Source organism: Bombina bombina, chromosome 4 (assembly GCF_027579735.1).
Source record: "Bombina bombina isolate aBomBom1 chromosome 4, aBomBom1.pri, whole genome shotgun sequence".
In the NCBI taxonomy this organism is placed as follows: Eukaryota; Metazoa; Chordata; class Amphibia; order Anura; family Bombinatoridae; genus Bombina; species Bombina bombina.
Window position 1 is genome coordinate 260,173,103 of NC_069502.1, and position 19,171 is coordinate 260,192,273.

Sequence of the window (19,171 nt, forward strand, 5' to 3'; positions counted from 1 at the left end):
AAAGGAATTGGCCAATTTAAGAGCTAATCCTATCTTTTATTTTATCCAAAGAAGTCTCTACTTGAAGAGAATAAGACAAGGCGTTGAACCAATAAGATGCCGCACTAGTCTCTGTGGCAATACACACCGCAGGTTGCCATTCGAGACCTTGATGAACATAAATCTTTTTCAAATAAGCCTCCAGCTTCTTGTCCATTGGATCCTTAAAAGAGCAGCTATCCTCAATAGGAATAGTGGTTCTCTTAGCCAGAGTGGAAATGGCCCCTTCAACTTTGGGTACAGTATACCAAGGGTCTTTAATGGAGTAATCGACAGGAAACATTTTCTTAAAAATGGGAGACGGGAAAAAAGACACCCCTGGTTTCTCCCATTCCTGTGAGATAATCTCCCTAGCACGGTCCAGCACAGGAAAAACCTCTGAAGTGTAAGGTTCATCAAAGAAACTATTAAGTTTACTAGATTTCTTAGGAGTGACAACGGCAGGGGTATCAGAGTCATCTAAAGTAGCTAAAACCTCCTTTAGCAATACACAAAGGTGTTCAAGCTTAAATCTGAAGGATAAGACCTCAGAATTATACTGTCCGAATCTGAGATTTCACCCTCAGAAAGTCCCTATGTATCTTCTCATCAGACTTATGAGAAAGGGCAATTTGGGTCAGCAGAACTGAGGACAGGCACCTTACTTTTCTAAATTTCTAGATTTACTCTTGCTTTTTCCCTGTAATCTGGGAATGGCAGCTAATGCCGCAGATACAGCTGAAGATACCTGGGCAGCAATTCCTGCTTTTAAATAAACTCCACTAGGAGTTATAGAGGAACCGCAGGACACTGTATGTGACACCATTGAGGCTTGGGATGTAGCAGGAGAAATCTGAGGTATTATTTTAACAGCATCATCCTGAGAGACATTAGGCTCAAAAATGTTACCTTTATTTTGCAAGGTTTTCTTGACACATGAAGAACAAAATTGCATAGGAGCTGCAATTTGTGCATCTAAACATAATAAGCATGAATTCATGAGAGCAGGCTCCTGCTCCATATCAGACATGTTGTGAAACAGTAAATAAACTTGTGCAGATACGTTTCAAAGATTTTATATTCAATTAAAAAAAGCCAATGAAAAAATTCACTTTAAATTTTATCCCAAATTAGGATCGATCCCCAGCTAACATTATGTGAGAAAAGTTAAGAAAAAACATTTAATAAACATCAAATAAACTTCTAAAATACCCCTCAGGCAACCCCACACCTTAATTACTGAGGTGCCTTACCGCTACCAATTAAGACCGGATCACCCAGAAATGGAGAAAAACAACTTTTTTCTCATAAACATTATGAAGTAAAGCCAGTCATGTGACCGCAACTGCAGAGCTCAAATTACTGCTGCGACACAGAGAGGCACTAAAAATAGCTTCCTGGTACACTAAGTACCAGAAATAACTGTTTTTTTCAAACCGGACAGTTTAAAATATTGCATCGGTTTATTTTAAAGCAAAGGGGAAATGAATAAGCTGCTGAAATAGAAAATTCAGCCTTACTTTCATTTTAAACTTGTATTGTTTTATCAAGTAAATATGTGTCAGAAGCCTAATAAAAACATTTTACCCTTTCTTTTTAAATGACGTTAAATGTTAGTCTCACACATGCTACAGTGCCTGCTTCATGCCCCAGTGTAACCCATACAACAGGATTATCTCTGTCCCAATAAAAAAGCAGTGTCTTTTAATTTGTTAATTGCATGGTCTCCCCAACTGGAAGAAAAAGCAATTACCTGCTCCGCTGTCCGGCATGTAAACAGTTACAAGGTATGAGAAGACAGAGTTCTTCACAGAGACCTTTGAAAAAGAAAGAACAGAGTAGCCAACTCTGGCTTTCTAAAGTAGGGCAGCAATTGTTAGGAAAACTCAGAAAGTACCTCTTTACACGTTCCTAACTGCTTTAAAGCCACCACGACCCAAAACTTGCTTTTAGATTATTATTATTATTATACTTTATTTATGAAGCGCCATCATATTCCGCAGCGCTGTCCATGGATACAGAACATTTAAATAAAACAATAGTATACAACTTCTAAGACTAAGAGACAGGACAGAATTTACAAACACATACAGGAGGAATTGAGGGCCCTATTCCCATGGGAACTTACAATCTAGAAGGGTAGGAGGTTGGGAAACATGAGGTAAGGACTGCAAGATTGAGAAAGATGTTAATGCAGAGTTAGAGGAGGGAAATGTTGTTAGGTAAAAGGAATATTATTGAGTTGGGTGGTAGGTTTCTCTGAACAGAAAAATCTTCAGAGAGCATTTAAAGGAAGAAAGATTTGGGCAAAGCCTGACAGCACGAGGGAGAGTGTTCCAGAGGGTAGGTGCTGTACGACAGAAGTCCTGCAGTCTAGCATGAGAGGAGGTGATAGTCGCAGAAGCAAGGAACAGGTCATTGTTGGATCTTAGTGGGTGGGCTGGAGTATACTTGTTGATTAGAGAGGATAGGTAGAGGGGAGCGGAGTTGGTGAGTGCTTTGAATGCAAGGGTGAGAATTTTGAATTTAATTCTGCTGTGTATGGGGAGCCAATGAAGGGACTCACAGAGAGGTGCAGCAGATACAGAGCGACGGGAAAGGTGGATCAGTCTGGCAGAGGCATTTAGGATGGATTGAAGAGGGGAGAGGCGGGAAAGAGGAAGGCCAGTAAGTAGGTTATTGCAGTAGTCAAGTCGGGAAATAACAAGGGAGTGGATTATTTGCTTTGTGGTGTTAGTGCACAGAAAAGGTCGAATCTTGGAAATGTTGCGTAGATTGTTGCGGCAGGATGTAGAAAGCGATTGGATATGGGGGTGAAGGATAGATTTGAGTCAATTGTAACTCCGAGGCAGCGGACTTGGGGCGATGGGGAAATGGTGATGCCGTCAACAGGGATAGAGAAGTCACAGGTCGGCGTAGAGCTTGAGGGGGGGATAAGAAGGAGCTCAGTCTTGGACATATTAATCTTTAGGTGGTGAGAGGCCATCCAGGAAGAAATACCAGATAAGCAGTTGCTGACATGAGAAAGGACAGAGGGAGAGAGAGCAGGGGTGGAGAGGTAGATCTGGGTGTCATCAGCATAGAGGTGATATTTGAAGCCATAACTGTTGATAAGTTTACCCAGTGAAGAAGTATAAATGGAGAAGAGTAGAGGACCCAGAACAGATCCTAAATCAAAATGTTTCTTCAGACACCTAAACTTCACCTCCTCCATGCACCGAAGGCAAAGAGAATGACTGGGGGTTGTGGGTAAGGGAGTGATAACAGTTTAACTGTGGTGCTCTTTGCCTCCCCCTGCTTCCCAGGAGTGATATTCCCAACAGTAATTACTCAAGCCGTGGACTCACCATTTCTTAGGAAAGAAAAACAGAAAGAGTCATTTGAAAATTAAATTCACACTGAACTACATTATTAACACATTATTTAATATTTTACTTTATGAATTTAATGTATTTTTGAAAATATACACTTATTTCAAATCTGATGACTGCAACACGTTCCAAAAAAGTTGGGACTGGTTTGCATGTAAAGAAACAAAAAAAGAAAAAACATAAATTCCAAAAAACCCTAACATTACAGAATATAAAAAATTTAACATTACTAAAAATAATAAATCCTAACGTTACAAATACAATTAAAAATCTACCATTACAAAAAAATAATAATAATTACAAACCATAAAAGATTACCCCCTAACATTACAACCCCCCAAATAAAAAAAACTGAGAAAAAAACCCCTAATCTACCCATTGCCCCAAAAAGGGCATTTGGATGGGCATTGCTCATTAAAAATAATAAAACCCCTAGCCTAAAAAAAAAACACCCCAAAAATAAAAAACAACCTAACACTAACCCCAAAATTAGTACTCACCATTGATGAAGTGCGTCGATCTATCTTCATCCCGGCGATGAAAGATCTTCATCCAGGCAGCAAAAACATCTTCATCCATCATGGGACCATCTTCTTCAATCTACATCCCAGCCATGATTCCATCTTCTATCTTCATCCCAGTGGCAGAGGCGGAGAGGTTATCTGCAATGTCTAGGCGACACAGAGGTCCTCTTCATGCGGTCTCTAACCGCATACTGAATATTGAATGCAAGGTACCCCTTTTATAGGGGGGTACCCTTGCAATTCCTATTGGCTGACAAAGTCAAATCAGCCAATAGGATGTAAGCAGCTCTCATCCTATTGGGTAATTTTAATTTGTCAGCCAATAGGAATGCAAGGGTACCAAATATAAAAAGGGTACCTTGCATTCAATCTTCAGTACTTGTATATCACAATCTTCAGTGTGCGGCTAGAGACCGCATGAAGAGGACCTCCGTGTTGCCTGGACATCTCAGATGACCTCTATGTCTCCATGACTCCACCTCCACCACCGGGATGAAGATAGAAAATGGACCCGCGGCCGGGATGAAGATTTAAGAAGATGGTCCCGCAATGGATGAAGATGTTTTGCCACCTGGATGAAGATGGATTGCTGCATTTCATCAATGGTGAGTACCAATTTTGGGGTTAGTGTTAGTTGTTTTTTTGGGTTGTTTTTTTTTTAGATTTTTTAGAGCTTTCTTAATTTTTAATGAGGAGAAAAAGAGCTGAATGCCCATCCAAATGCCACTTTCTCATTCTTTCCCGTCTCAACTACTGCAACTCCTTTAGCTCCTTTACAATCCATAATGAATGCCTATGCCAGACTCATCTTCCTTACACGTCGCTCTTCGTCTACTGCACCTCTCTGCTGATCCCTTCACTGGCTTCCTCTTGCCTCCAGGATTAAACATAAAATTCCAACTCTGACATACAAGGTTCTCAACTGCACTGCTTCCCCCTATATCTCAGACCTTGTCTCCAGATACTCTCCCTCCTGTCCCGTTCGCTCTGCTCATGACCTCCTACTCTCCTCCTCTCTTGTTACCTCCTCACATTCCTGTTTACAGGACTTCTCCAGACTGTCTCCCATTTTGTGGAACTCTTTGCCTTGCTCCGCAAGACTCTCCCCTAGTTTTGAAAGCTTTAAGCGCTTCCTAAAGACTCTACAGTTCAAGGATGCATAGAACCTACACTAACCTTTCCTAATCCCAATTCCTTTCCTCCATTGCTTGAACCCCCTTAGCATGTAAGCCTAAGAGCCCAGCAGTTTGCAGATCACCTTCATAAGAGCTGACTACAACAGGGCAACTCTCGTCAGAGCCTTCTACCCATTAATATAAATGTTACCTTGTATACCGCCTATGTTTATATCACTGTGGAATCTGTTGGCGCTCTACAAATAACTGATAATAATAAATAATAATAATAATTAGGGGGTAATGTGTTTATTTTATTTGCAAAGGAGCTGTTAACTTTATTTCTAGATTCGTTTTTTTTTTAGTTTTTTTTTTTAACCGGGGTATTAGAATAGGAATAATTTTTTATTATTTTGTTTGTTATTTTTTGTAAGGTTTTTTTATTTTCTGTACTGTTGCGGTTTTTTTATTTTCTCCAAGGGTATTTTTTTATTTTCTGTAATCTTTCGCCTAGATTTAGAGTTTTGTCGGTAAAGACCTGCGGTGCTAACAAGGCTTTTTTTCCAGTGCACCCTTAAGACAACGCTGGTATTACAAGTTGTCTGAATGGCTGCGTTAGCCTCAGAAAAGGGAGCGTTGAGCATAATTTAGCTCCACTTCAACCCTCAATACCAGCGTTGCTTACGGTAGCGGTAAGCTGGCAAAACGTGCTCGTACACGATATCCCCATAGGAAACAATAGGGCTGAGCTGGCTGAAAAAAAACCTAACACCTGCAAAAAAGCAGCGTTCAGCTCCTAACGCAGCCCCATTGTTTTCTATGGGGAAACACTCTCTAAGTCTACACCTAACACCCTAACATGAACCCCGAGTCTAAACACCCCTAACCTTACACTTATTAACCCCTAATCTGCCGCCCCCGCTATCGCTGACACCTGCATTTTATTATTAACCCCTAATCTGCCGCCCCGGACACCGCCGCAACCTACATTATCCCTATGAACCCCTAATCTGCTGTCCCTAACATCGCCAACACCTATATTATATTTATTACCCCCTAATCTGTCCCCCCCCCAATGTCGCCGCCACCTACCTACACTTATTAAGCCCTAATCTGCTGACCGGACATCGCCGCCACTATATTAAATGTATTAACCCCTAAACGCTGCACTCCCGCCTCGCAAACACTATAATAAATTTTATTAACCCCAAATCTGCCCTCCCTAACATCGCCGCCACCTACCTACAATTATTAACCCCTAATCTGCCGCCACCAACGTCGCCACTACTATAATAAAGTTATTAACCCCTAAACCTAAGTCTAACCCTAACCCTAACACCCCCCTAACTTAAATATAATTTGAATTAAACTAACTAAATATACTATCATTAAATAAATTAATCCTATTTAAAACTAAATACTTACCTATAAAATAAACCCTAATATAGCTACAATATAACTAATAGTTACATTGTAGCTATTTTAGGATTTATATTTATTTTACAGGCAACTTTGTATTTATTTTAACTAGGTACAATAGTTATTAAATAGTTAATAACTATTTAATAGCTACCTAGTTAAAATAATTACAAAATTACCTGTAAAATAAATCCTAACCTAAGTTACAAATACACCTAACACTACACTATCATTAAACTAATTAAATAAATTACCTACAATTATCTAAACTAAAATACAATTAAATAAACTAAACTATAGTACAAAAAAAACAAACACTAAATTACAAAAAAAAAATATTACAAGAAGTTTAAACTGATTACACCTAATCTAAGCCCCCTAAAATATAAAAAAGCCCCCCAAAATAATAAAATGCCCTACTCTATCCTAAATTACAAAGTAATCAGCTCTTTTACCAGCCCTTAAAAGGCCTTTTTGCGGGGCATTGCCCCAAAGTAATCAGCTCTTTTACCTGTAAATAAAAATACAATCCACCCCCCCAACATTACAACCCACCACCCACATACCCCTACTCTAAAACCCACCCGATCCCCCCTTAAAAAAACCTAACACTACCCCCCTGAAGATCACTGTACCTGGAGCCGTGTTCACCCAGCCGGGCACCGATGGGCCAGAAGTGGACATCCGGAGCGGCAGAAGTCTTCATCCGATCGGGGCAGAAAAGGTCCTCCAAGCGGCAGATGTCTTCATCCAAGCGGCGACGTTGGGGGCGGCAGATTAGGGGTTAATAATTGTAGGTAGGTGGCGGCGATGTTAGGGAGGGCAGATTAGGGGTTAATACAATTTATTATAGTGTTTGCGAGGCGGGAGTGCGGTGGTTTAGGGGTTAATACATTTATTATAGTGGCGGCTATGTCCGGTCGGCAGATTAGGGGTTAATAAGTGTAGGTAGGTGGCGGCAACGTTGGGGGGGGCAGATTAGGGGGTAATAAATATAATATAGGTGTCAGCGATGTTAGGGGCAGCAGATTAGGGGTTCATAGCTATAATGTAGGTGTTGGCGATGTTAGGGGCAGCAGATTAGGGGTTCATAGCTATAATGTAGGTTGCGGCGGTGTACGGAGCGGCAGATTAGGTGTTAAAAAAATGTATTATAGGGTTTGCGATGTGGGGGGGGCCTCGGTTTAGGGGTTCATAGGTAGTTTATGGGTGTTAGTGTACTTTATAGCACAGTAGTTAAGAGCTTTATGTTCCTGCGTTAGCCCATAAAACTCTTAACTACAGACTTTTTTTTGCGGTTGGAGAGGCTCTACCGCTCACTTCTTCCAAGACTCGTAATACCAGCGTTAGGCAAATCCCATAGAAAAGATAGGATACGCAATTGACGTAAGGGGATCTGCGGTAGCCTCGAGTCGCGGAAAGAAAGTGAGCGGTAGACTCTTTCCTGCCTGACTCTAAATACCAGCGGGCGTTAAAAAGCAGCATTAGGACCCCTTAACGCTGCTTTTTAACCCTAACGCAGAACTCTAAATCTAGGCGTTAGTTATTTTTTTCAGGAATCTTAGGTTTTTTTATTTTATGTAATGTTAGGGGTTTTTGTAATGTAGATTTTTTATTTTTGTTTATTTTTTAATGTTTTTTAGGTAGTTAGTATCTTTTTAATTTAAGTGTATTTTAATTGGGTTAAGCTAGGGGGTGTTAGGTTAGTGGGCTGGCTTAGTTATTAGTTTAATACTTTGCATTGTGGGAGATGGCGGTTTAGGAGTTAATAGTTTAAATAGATACTTTGCGTTGTGGGGGTGTGCGGTTTAGGGTTTAATAGTTTAATTAGACACTTTGCTTTGTGGGGGGTTGGCGGTTTAGATGTTAATAGTTTAATTAGATACTTTGCGTTGTGGGGGGTTGGTGGTTTAGTTGTTAATAGTTTAATTAGGTGTTTGCGTTGTGGGGGTTGGTGGTTTAGGTGCTAATAGTTTAATTAGGTGTTTGCGTTGTGCGGGGATCGTGGTTTAGGGGTTAATAACTTTTTTTAGTTATTTCAATGTGGGGCGATGGCAGTTTAGGGATTAATATGTTTATTTAGTATTTTCTTTTTTTTTTTTTTTTTTTTTTTTTTTTTTCAATTCCTTTTTATTGAGGTTAAATATAGAAGTCAACAGAAAAAAGAAAAGGATTATAACAATCAAATTGTCAAAAAAACAAATCTGTTACATCACAATTACAACAAGACAATTATAGATAAACCTCCTGTTTCCTATTTTCTGATACATAGAGATGGAAGATTTTAAACCTCTCATTATCAATGTACAAGAATGAAATAACAAAAAAAGGAGACACAAGGATTATTACAGCAGTGTGCAGAAAACTGACTATTATTAGCTGATCATTTTGAGCTTAAGTCCTGGACATTTCAAAAATAGCTAACATGGCATAATATAGTTTCGTGTTTCTGCCCCGTGTCTCTGAAATCATAGACCATAATCTTCTTTTTCTTTTTTTCATTAATGTACTTTCCTAACTTTTCCTACTCAGAACACAGCAATAAATATAATAACGTAAAACAAAACAAAGCAAAACAATACGAGACAAGACAAAACAGAACAAGACAAACCAAAACAAACCAAACCAAAACAAAACCAAAACGCAGGAAAAAAAAAAAAAAAAAAAAAAAAGGGGGGAAAAGAGGAAGGGTCAATGAGCCGGGGTATTTCTCTCCCACTCCCCATCTCCTCACCCTCGTCCCGCCCCCCCACCACGCCACCAGCTAGGAATCTCTCATAGTACCATTAATCCAAGTATGTGGGAAAATATCCAATAACGTTAATTCTGCGAAGGTCTGTGAAGAAAGGAAGGGTGACAGAATCCTCTTTTGCAAAGGATGTGGATAAGATAAAATAACTGGCGTCCATTTCCAGAAAAACTTCTTGATTTTTTTCTCGGATACGTCATGAAGATGAAATGATTCAAAGACAATTTGATCTTGTAATGATCCAAAGACCATGGCTAATCCAGGTATCCGCCTAGCTTTCCAATTTTTAAGTATACAATATCTAACCGCAAGAATAATAGTATTTAGGCTGTTTATAGTATTCATATTAAGGGCCTCATGTGGAGGGCATAGAAAGATAATATCCTCCGCAGATAAGGCGCATGATATTTTATATAATTTGTTAAACCAGAAGATAATCTTAAGCCATAGTTGTCTTACCATAGGGCATATCCAAAACATGTGGAGTATATCAGCTCTATCATATGAACAACGAGGACATAGATTGACCGAAGACGGAAAGATTCTAGAGACTTTCCACGGGGAGAGATAAAAATTATTGACCAGCTTCATGTGAGATTCCTTCCAAGAGACCGGTACTTTGCACTTATGTAGAGAGTCAAAACTCTGAATGATCTTATCATGGTTTATCAGGGGAATTAGCGGAGACCAAGATTTACAGATAATGTCCTTAAATAGTAGACTCTGTTTATTCAACATGATATCATACATCAAGGATATGGAAGAATTTCCTCCCACAAATTTTTGTATAAGAAGCTTAATGTCCGTCCAATCAGAAAGAGAAGAAAGAGACCAGCTTTGTGATAAGACAAAATGGCGAATTTGAAAGTAGGCGAATAGATTGGATCTAGCTAGATCATATTTATTAAAAATAATATCTGCTTCTAAAAGTTGATCATTCTCATCCAATAACTGTTTTATATAATGTAGACCTTTATCGGACCAGACTTTAAAAGCTTTTTGATAGAGACCTGGCAAAAAATTTGGATTACTTATAATAGGGAGCCATTCAGAGAACGAATAATCTATATTTAATATTGTACAGAACTTCTGCCAGGCTGATACAATATTCCTAATAGAAATGAGACAGCTAACATTCTGCGGTAGATTCTGAACAGCGATATGTAGTATAGCCTTTAACGCAAATGGGGTAATCAAATAATTTTCTATTTCTACAGATGAAACTAGATTAGAGCCAGCTAACCAGTCTATAGCTGTTTTAACCATCACGACCAGGTTATATATTTTGAGATTGGGAAGTGCCAAACCCGCCGATCCATAATTTTGCATTAGTCTGGCCAATGCAATTCGAGGCCTTGTATTATTCCAAATGAATTTGGAGATAAGAGCATTAAAAAGCTTTAAATCTTTATTTAATATAAATAAGGGCAGATTCTGGAGAGGGTATAATAAACGCGGAAAGATAATTGACTTTATCAAATTTACTCTGGCTGTGATAGACAATGGAAAAGCGGCCCATAGATATAAATCAGATCCAATTTTTTGAAACAAATGCTCGAAATTAGCTTTGTACCAAAATTTAGGGTTTTTATGTAGGATTAAGCCTAAATATTTAATAACATCAACCATTTTAAATGGGATATCAAAGCCAGCTAACTGAGAGTTGTTGATACACATAGGTAGTTTATGGGTGTTAGTGTACTTTATAGCACAGTAGTTAAGAGCTTTATGTTCCTGCGTTAGCCCATAAAACTCTTAACTACAGACTTTTTTTTGCGGTTGGAGAGGCTCTACCGCTCACTTCTTCCAAGACTCGTAATACCAGCGTTAGGCAAATCCCATAGAAAAGATAGGATACGCAATTGACGTAAGGGGATCTGCGGTAGCCTCGAGTCGCGGAAAGAAAGTGAGCGGTAGACTCTTTCCTGCCTGACTCTAAATACCAGCGGGCGTTAAAAAGCAGCATTAGGACCCCTTAACGCTGCTTTTTAACCCTAACGCAGAACTCTAAATCTAGGCGTTAGTTGTTATTTTTTTCAGGAATCTTAGGTTTTTTTATTTTATGTAATGTTAGGGGTTTTTGTAATGTAGATTTTTTATTTTTGTTTATTTTTTAATGTTTTTTAGGTAGTTAGTATCTTTTTAATTTAAGTGTATTTTAATTGGGTTAAGCTAGGGGGTGTTAGGTTAGTGGGCTGGCTTAGTTATTAGTTTAATACTTTGCATTGTGGGAGATGGCGGTTTAGGAATTAATAGTTTAAATAGATACTTTGCGTTGTGGGGGTGTGCGGTTTAGGGTTTAATAGTTTAATTAGACACTTTGCTTTGTGGGGGGTTGGCGGTTTAGATGTTAATAGTTTAATTAGATACTTTGCGTTGTGGGGGGTTGGTGGTTTAGTTGTTAATAGTTTAATTAGGTGTTTGCGTTGTGGGGGTTGGTGGTTTAGGTGCTAATAGTTTAATTAGGTGTTTGCGTTGTGCGGGGATCGTGGTTTAGGGGTTAATAACTTTTTTTAGTTATTTCAATGTGGGGCGATGGCAGTTTAGGGATTAATATGTTTATTTAGTATTTTCAATGTGGGGGGGGTGGCGGTTTAGGGGTTTTGACATGTCGGTTTATTTTATTTTTTCCGGTTTCGATTTTAACGTGTATTAGACATTTTGTTTATTTTTAACTTACGCATGCAATATACTGGTGTAAGTTACTGGTGATGCCAGAAATGTGTTTTTGCACACATTTTTGAACCTCCCCAGTTTTTCGGACTTACGGCACTTTATCATATTGCGGTGTGAGTTATGTGATTCATCCGATGTGCAAGGTGAACTTACAGGCGATGTGGGTTTCAGCCGTTGGGCTGAAAAATTAGCCACATATGTAATCTTGCCCAAATAACAAAATAAATTAATTAATTAATAACATGGTTCCCATTATTTCACCCTAATGGATACTTCACATTTCTTATAACAAAAGACCTATCCATGAAGTTTAACATAAGTATATTTAGAAGTATTGAAGTGTAAAGAACAAGTAAAATGGCCATCCTGAATAAGTATTAAAATAGGGGTAGGTGAACTGGCTACATATTATAGTTTTGTACTATATTTACATTGCCTATAAAAACACACATAGATATATAAAGCAATAAAACCTAACCACAAATCATACATAGTATTTATAGATGGGGGTTACTATGGTTAATAATTGTTAAAAAAAATAAAAAAACAGTTTAGTTATTAACACGATAAGAATGTTTAGTGCCAAGATTCCACTGCATAAAGTAATGCTTCATCTCTAGTCTAATTTTATGTGATATAGTTTTTGTTTTTTCAGCCAAGTAGAGCAGAACTATCAAGTATAATGCAAAACTGACAATAGTTATCAAATAAATAATTTTAGACATTTTGTGCTATTTATTCTCCTTTTTTTTCCTGGGAGAGTTAGTTTTTGATAGTTTACCTGCCCTGTCCACATCGTGTCACAGCCAGATATTACACAACCACAACTTATCTGGCCTCTCCTCCCTTTCCTCTACCTTATGCCAGCCTCAGCATAATCAGGGGGCACAAGGACAATGGCAGCAATGAACATATAAGAGGGATCAAGTGCTGCACTTAGTCTTGTTCCTTATAGGTTCCCTCCCAGCAGCTCATAGCAGAACACAGCATTTGAACCCACATGCAACCAGATGTACAGTAATAGCTGCTAGTAACATTTCTTTTACTCACTCTAACTCCTCTCTTCCTCTTTTTTTCCTCTCTCTTTACTCTTCACTTCTCCCTGCGCCCCTCATTTCTCTCTTTCCCTTGTCTCTCTCTTCCTCTTTTTTCACTCTCCCCCTCTCTTCCTCTTTGTCTTTATCTTCACTTCCTTCTCTCTTCATTTTCTACTCTTTTTTCCATCTTTCCTCCTCTCTCCCCATCCTTTTTCTCTTCACTCTGCCTCCCCCTCCCTCTTCCTTTTCATTCCCTTCTCCATCTCTCCCCTCCTCTATCTTCACTCACCCTTCTCACCTATCTCCCTCTCTTCTTGTCACTCTTTCTCCCTGCTCTCCACATTATCTCCACTCAACTTCTCTCTCTGTCCTCTCTCTCGTTGTCTTTTTCTCCTTTTTGTCTCTTCCACTCTCCCTCTATCTCCCTTCTGTGTCCACTCTTCCCTTTCTCCCTTTTCTCTCTCCTCACATAACCTTTCTTTTCTCTGTTTTCCTCTTTCTGCTCCTCTACCTCCCCTCTCTCTACTGTGCCTCTTCTCCCTCCTCTCTCTCCCCTCACCTTTCTCTCTCTTCATAATCTCTCTTTTCTCTTTCTTTCTATATCTCTCCATTATTATTGAGAACTTAGGTGCCTAGGAATACGAAAACATAAATTATTTAATTAAATTTAAAAATAGGGAAAAAGTATTATACACGACTAGGTACACAGTGCAAAACATATTAAAGGGAAATTAAACACTTGGAGATGGTAATATAAAATGATACAATGTATATATATATATAAAAAAACTCTGCAATATACTTTCATTATTTATTTTGTCTGCTTTTCCTGTAATTCCATTCTGAAATTGTGAACATTTCAGTTCTGGTTAGAAATGGAAGTGCAAAACACTGTTACATTTCACACAGCCATTTGCTGCACACTCTAGTAACCTATTTATAACTCTCCGTTATTGGCCACAGCAGAGATGGTAACCTAAGTTACGACATGGCAGCTCCCATTTTTTATAGACAATAAAACTTTAGGCTCATGTTGTTAATATTTAAATTGCTAATGAAACTTTAAAAATACATTTACATGTTATCCTGAGCTTAATATTTTTGTTGAATACATCATTCTATCTAACATTTATTTAGTGTTTAATGTCCATTTAATAGGTAATACAAATTATATATATGGAACCTCATATTGTAATTTTGCCTAAGGCCTCCTGAATCCTAAAGCTGCCTCTGGTTGTTACAAAATGTATTAGTGTCGGTTCTTGTACAGCTAATCTCTAACCTTAAAGGGATATTCAAAAGTATGAGATTGGAATATGACATTTTACTTAAGTGTAGATAAAACACTTTGCAATATACTTTCATTGTTTACTTTCACCTAGATTACGAGTTTTGCGTTGCGGCTTTTAACACTGAAAAAATGGCAATTTTAGCGTAAAAGCAGTAACGCACTATTGGGAGTACTGTCGGTATAGCGATACCGCAAGCATTTTAGCCTGTAATACGTTCACCCTGCACTCAAAAAAATTACATTTTGCGTAGGATTTCCGTAGCGCCAGTATTACAGGTTGTGCGGTGAGGCTACATTACAGCCTATACTGACACGATCCATACCGCCTTCTGAGACCAGTAGTTATGGATTTTGTGTAACAAAAATGTTTCACAAAACTCATAACTAAAGTGTTACAAAGTACACTAATACCTATAAACTACCTATTAACCCCTAAACCGCCACCCTCCTGCATCGCAAACACTATATTAAAACTATTAACCCCTAATCTGGCGCCCACCCACATCGCAAATATTTAATAAAGTTATTAACCCCTAATCTGCTGCCCACCCACATCACCAACGTAATATAAACCTATTAACCCCTATTCCCCTGCACCCCGACATCGCTGCCACTATAATGAAGTTATTAACCCCTATTCCGCCACTCCCCAACATAGCCGCCACTAAATAAAGTTATTAACCCCTAAACCTCCGGCCTCCCACATCTCCGCTACTAAATATACCTATTAACCCCCAAACCGCCGGCCCCCAAATCGCAAAAACACAAAATTAAACTATTAACCCCTAAACCTAACACCCCCTAACTTTAAATTAAAATTACAATATAACTCTATTTAAATAAATAAAAACTTACATGTGAAATAAATATAAACCTAACATTAAACTATAAATTAATCTAACCTTACTATTCTAATAAAATAAAAAATACTAACAATTAAAATATCTAAATTACAAATTTAAAAAAACCTAACACTACGAAATTTTTTAAAAAAAATCAAAGTTTATCAAAAATAATTAAAGGGACATTAAACCCAATTTTTTTCTTTCATGATTCATATAGAGAATACCATTTTAAACAACTTTCTAATTTACTTATATAATCTAATTTTCTTCATTCTCTTGATATTCTTTCCTGAAAATCATATCTAGATATGCTCAGTAGCTTCTGATTGGTGGCTGCACGTATTTGCCTCATGTGATTGGCTCACCGATGTGCATTGCTGTTTCTTTAACAAAAGATATCTAAAGAATGAAGCAAATTAGATAATAGAAGTAAATTGGGATGTTCTTTAAAATTGTACTGAATAACATTTTGGGTTTAATGTCCCTTTAACACTAAAATCATGAAAATTAAAAAACACTAAGATTACAAAAAATAAACGAAATGATCAAAAATAAAAACAATTACAACTAATCTAATAGCACTATAAAAATATAAAAGCCCCACAAAAATAAAAACATCCCCTAGCCTACAATAAACTACCAATAGCCCTTAAAAGGGCCTTTTGTAGGGCATTGCCCGAAAGAAATCAGCTCTTTTACCTGTAAAAAAATACAAAGTCGCCCCAACAGTAAAACCCACCACCTAACCAACCCCCCAAAATAAAAAACCTAACTCTAAAAAAAACCTAAGCTTCCCATTGCCCCTAAAGGGGCATTTGTATGGGCATTTAGCTCTTTTACATTGCCCATAAAAACCTAACACTAACCCCAGAAGATCTACTCACGGTTCCTGAAGTCCGGACACCCATCTCCATCCAGGCAGCGAGGTCTTCATCCAGGCGGCGCGGTCTTCATGCATCCCGGGGGCAGAATTTGAATGCACCTTATTGACTGGTTACCCTGGATTGGAGAGTCATCACAAGCTTTATTTTACCCTACAATTTGTGCCGAGTCTGTGGTCATATCAGAATTTGAATGCACCTTACTGACTGGTTACCCTGGATTGGAACTGCGAGGCTGTCGTTTCAGCTCACACGAAAGAGAAGCTTGCTGAACAGCTTTAATAGTTCAGAACGTACCTGTGGCACTTCTCAAGTGCCTTGGATCCTGTAAGTTTGCATTTTACCTGTGCGTGTTTGTTTTATCTTATTGATAGAGCACTATTGTGGTGCCTTCTTCTTTGCTTTTTCCACTATCTCCAGATTAGGGGTGTTTAGACTTGGGGTTTATGTTAGGGTGTTAACATAACTTTTTTTCCCCCATAAACATCAATGGGGTTGCATTACGGTGATCTCCATTCCGCGATCGCAGGTGTTTTTTTCAAACACTCTCTCCCCATTGATGTCTATGTTTACTGTGTTTACCCGCTACCGCACATTGCTATCAGCGAGGAGGAAAAAAAAAACAGCCCTGGAAGTCTGCCAGTCAATGTGGCTGCCATAAGGAGTTCAGGTCAAATCAGAGGTCTGGTAAGAAACTGAGCTTCACACCTAACAACACCGGTCAGTAATCCTTTGACAGTAACTTTGTCTTTTTGTAGTGGCACAATATATATCAGCAACACTTTGCCGTCTCGCAAGTAAAATTATATTACCCATAACGTCAACTTTACTATATCTATACTCAAGTTCGAGACATTGCCCTCACAGTAGTGTCTATTTATATAACACATACCGATACAAAGGAATATAGTCAATACTGATTCATTCATAAAAACGAAAAGAGACCCTATACGGAACCACTGTTTCTATTCACAAGGAACTAGTAATCTGGGCTTCATACGGAAAACTGTATTATCTGTAAATAGTATTACGGTTCTAATCCGGCACTATTCTAAGGATCCTCTCTGCACAGGCACTATTTTATACACTTGCTTAGTTTTATATATTTGACATAGATGTATTGCTGAGATCTGAGTATTGCTGTGAGTTTAAGGATTGGTCTATATTGTCTTTTTATATATCTGCCTTTTATTTATGTGCTCTCTCAACGAAGCCTGGAGAAGTCTTCATCCAACTGGGCAGAAGTGGTCCTCCAGACGGGCAGAAGTCTTCATCCAGACGGCATCTTCTATCTTCATCCATCCGGTGCGAATGAAGGTTCCTTTAAATGACGTCATCCAAGATGGTGTCCCTTCAATTCCGATTGGCTGATAGAATTCCATCAGCCAATCGGAATTGAAGGAACGCCATCTTGGATGACGTTACTTAAAGGAACCTCCATTCGTCGGGTAGTCGTCGGCCAAGAAGAATGCTCCGTGTCAGATGTCTTGAAGATGGACCCGCTCTGCGCCGGATGGATGAAGATAGAAGATGCCGTCTGGATGAAGACTTCTGCCCGTCTGGAGGACCACTTCTGCCCAGTTGGATGAAGACTTCTCCAGGCTTCGTTGAGGACTTCGGCCCGGTTGGGTGAAGACGTCTCACGGTAGGGTGATTTTCAGGGGGTTAGTCTTAGTTTTTTTTAAGGGGGGATTGGGTGGGTTTTAGAGTAGGGTTGGTTGTGTGGGTGGTGGGTTTTAATGTTGGGGGGGTTGTACTTTTTTTTGCAGGTTAAAGAGCTGATTACGTTGGGGCAATGCCCCGCAAAAGGCCCTTTTTAGGGCTATTTGTAATTTAGTGTAGGGTAGGGCTTTTTTTTATTTTGGGGTGGGGGCTTTATTATTTTGTTAAGGGGATTAGTTTAGGTGTAATTAGTTTAAAAATCTTGTAATTATTTTATAATTTTTTGTAATTTTTTTTTTTTGTACTTTTGTACTATTTAATTGTAATAAATTGATTTAATTATAGTGTAGTGTTAGGTGTAATTGTAACTTAGGTTAGGTTTTATTTTACAGGTAAATTTGTCTTTATTTTAACTAGGTAGTTATTAAATAGTTCATAACTATTTAATAACTATTGTATCTAGTTAAAATAAATACAAACTTGCCTGTAAAATAAAAATAAACCCTAAAATAGATACAATGTAACTATTAGTTGTATTGTAGCTATCTTAGGGTTTATTTTATAGGTAAGTATTTCGTTTTAAATAGGAATAATTTCGTTAATTGTAGTAATTTTATTTATATTTATTTAAATTATATTTAAGTTAGGGGGTGTTAGGGTTAGACTTAGGTTTAGGGGTTAATAACTTTATTATAGTGGCGGCGACGTTGGGGGCGGCAGATTAGGGGTTAATAAATGTAGGTAGGTTGCGGCGACATTGGGGACGGCAGAGTAGGGGTTAATAAATAAAATGTAGGTGTCTGCGATGTTGGGGGTGGCAGATTAGGGGTTCATAAGTATAATGTAGGTGGCGGCGGTGTCCGGAGTGACAGATTAGGGGTTAATAATATAATGCAGGTGTCTGCGATGTCGGGGGCAGCAGATTAGGGGTTAATAAGTGAAATATTAGGGGTGTTTAGACTCGGGGTTCATGTTAGGGTGTTAGGTGTAGACATAAAATGTGTTTCCCCATAGGAATCAATGGGGCTGCGTTAGAAGCTGAATGCTGCTTTTTTGCAGGTGTTAGTTTTTTTTTAGCCGGCTCTTCCCCATTGATTCCTATGGGGATATCGTGCAAGAGCACGTTTTACCAGCTCACCACTAACGTAAGCAGCGCTGGTATTGAGGTGAGATGTGGAGCTAAATTTTGCTCTACGCTCACTTTTTTGCGGCTAACGCCGGGTTTGTAGAAACCCGTAATACCAGCACTGTCTGTAAGTGAGCGGTGAGCATAGACTGCTCGTTAGCACCGCACCCCTGTTAACGCAAAACTCGTAATCTAGGTGTGTGAGTATTAAACTTTTAAATATGTCTTTTTAGATTAGAGAGACATTGAGGCCTATTTATTATTGTGCGAGCGGACATGATCCGATATTGTGGATCATGTCCACTGCACATAAATAAATAAATCATTGCACCAGCAGTTGTGAACTGCTGGTGCAACGCCGCCCCCTGCAGATTTGCAGCCGCTAGCAGGGGGTGTCAATCAATCTGATCGTATTGGATCGGGTTGATTTTCAGCGATGTCTGTCCACCGCCTCAGA

General features: G+C 38.6%; 1 protein-coding gene across 2 annotated transcripts in view; it reads right to left on the reverse strand.

The window, feature by feature from the left end:
* The window catches only part of NGEF (neuronal guanine nucleotide exchange factor), a 336,405-nt gene that overhangs the window by 263,820 nt on the left and 53,414 nt on the right, over positions 1–19,171 (reverse strand). The gene's annotated exons all lie outside the window — the stretch shown is intronic.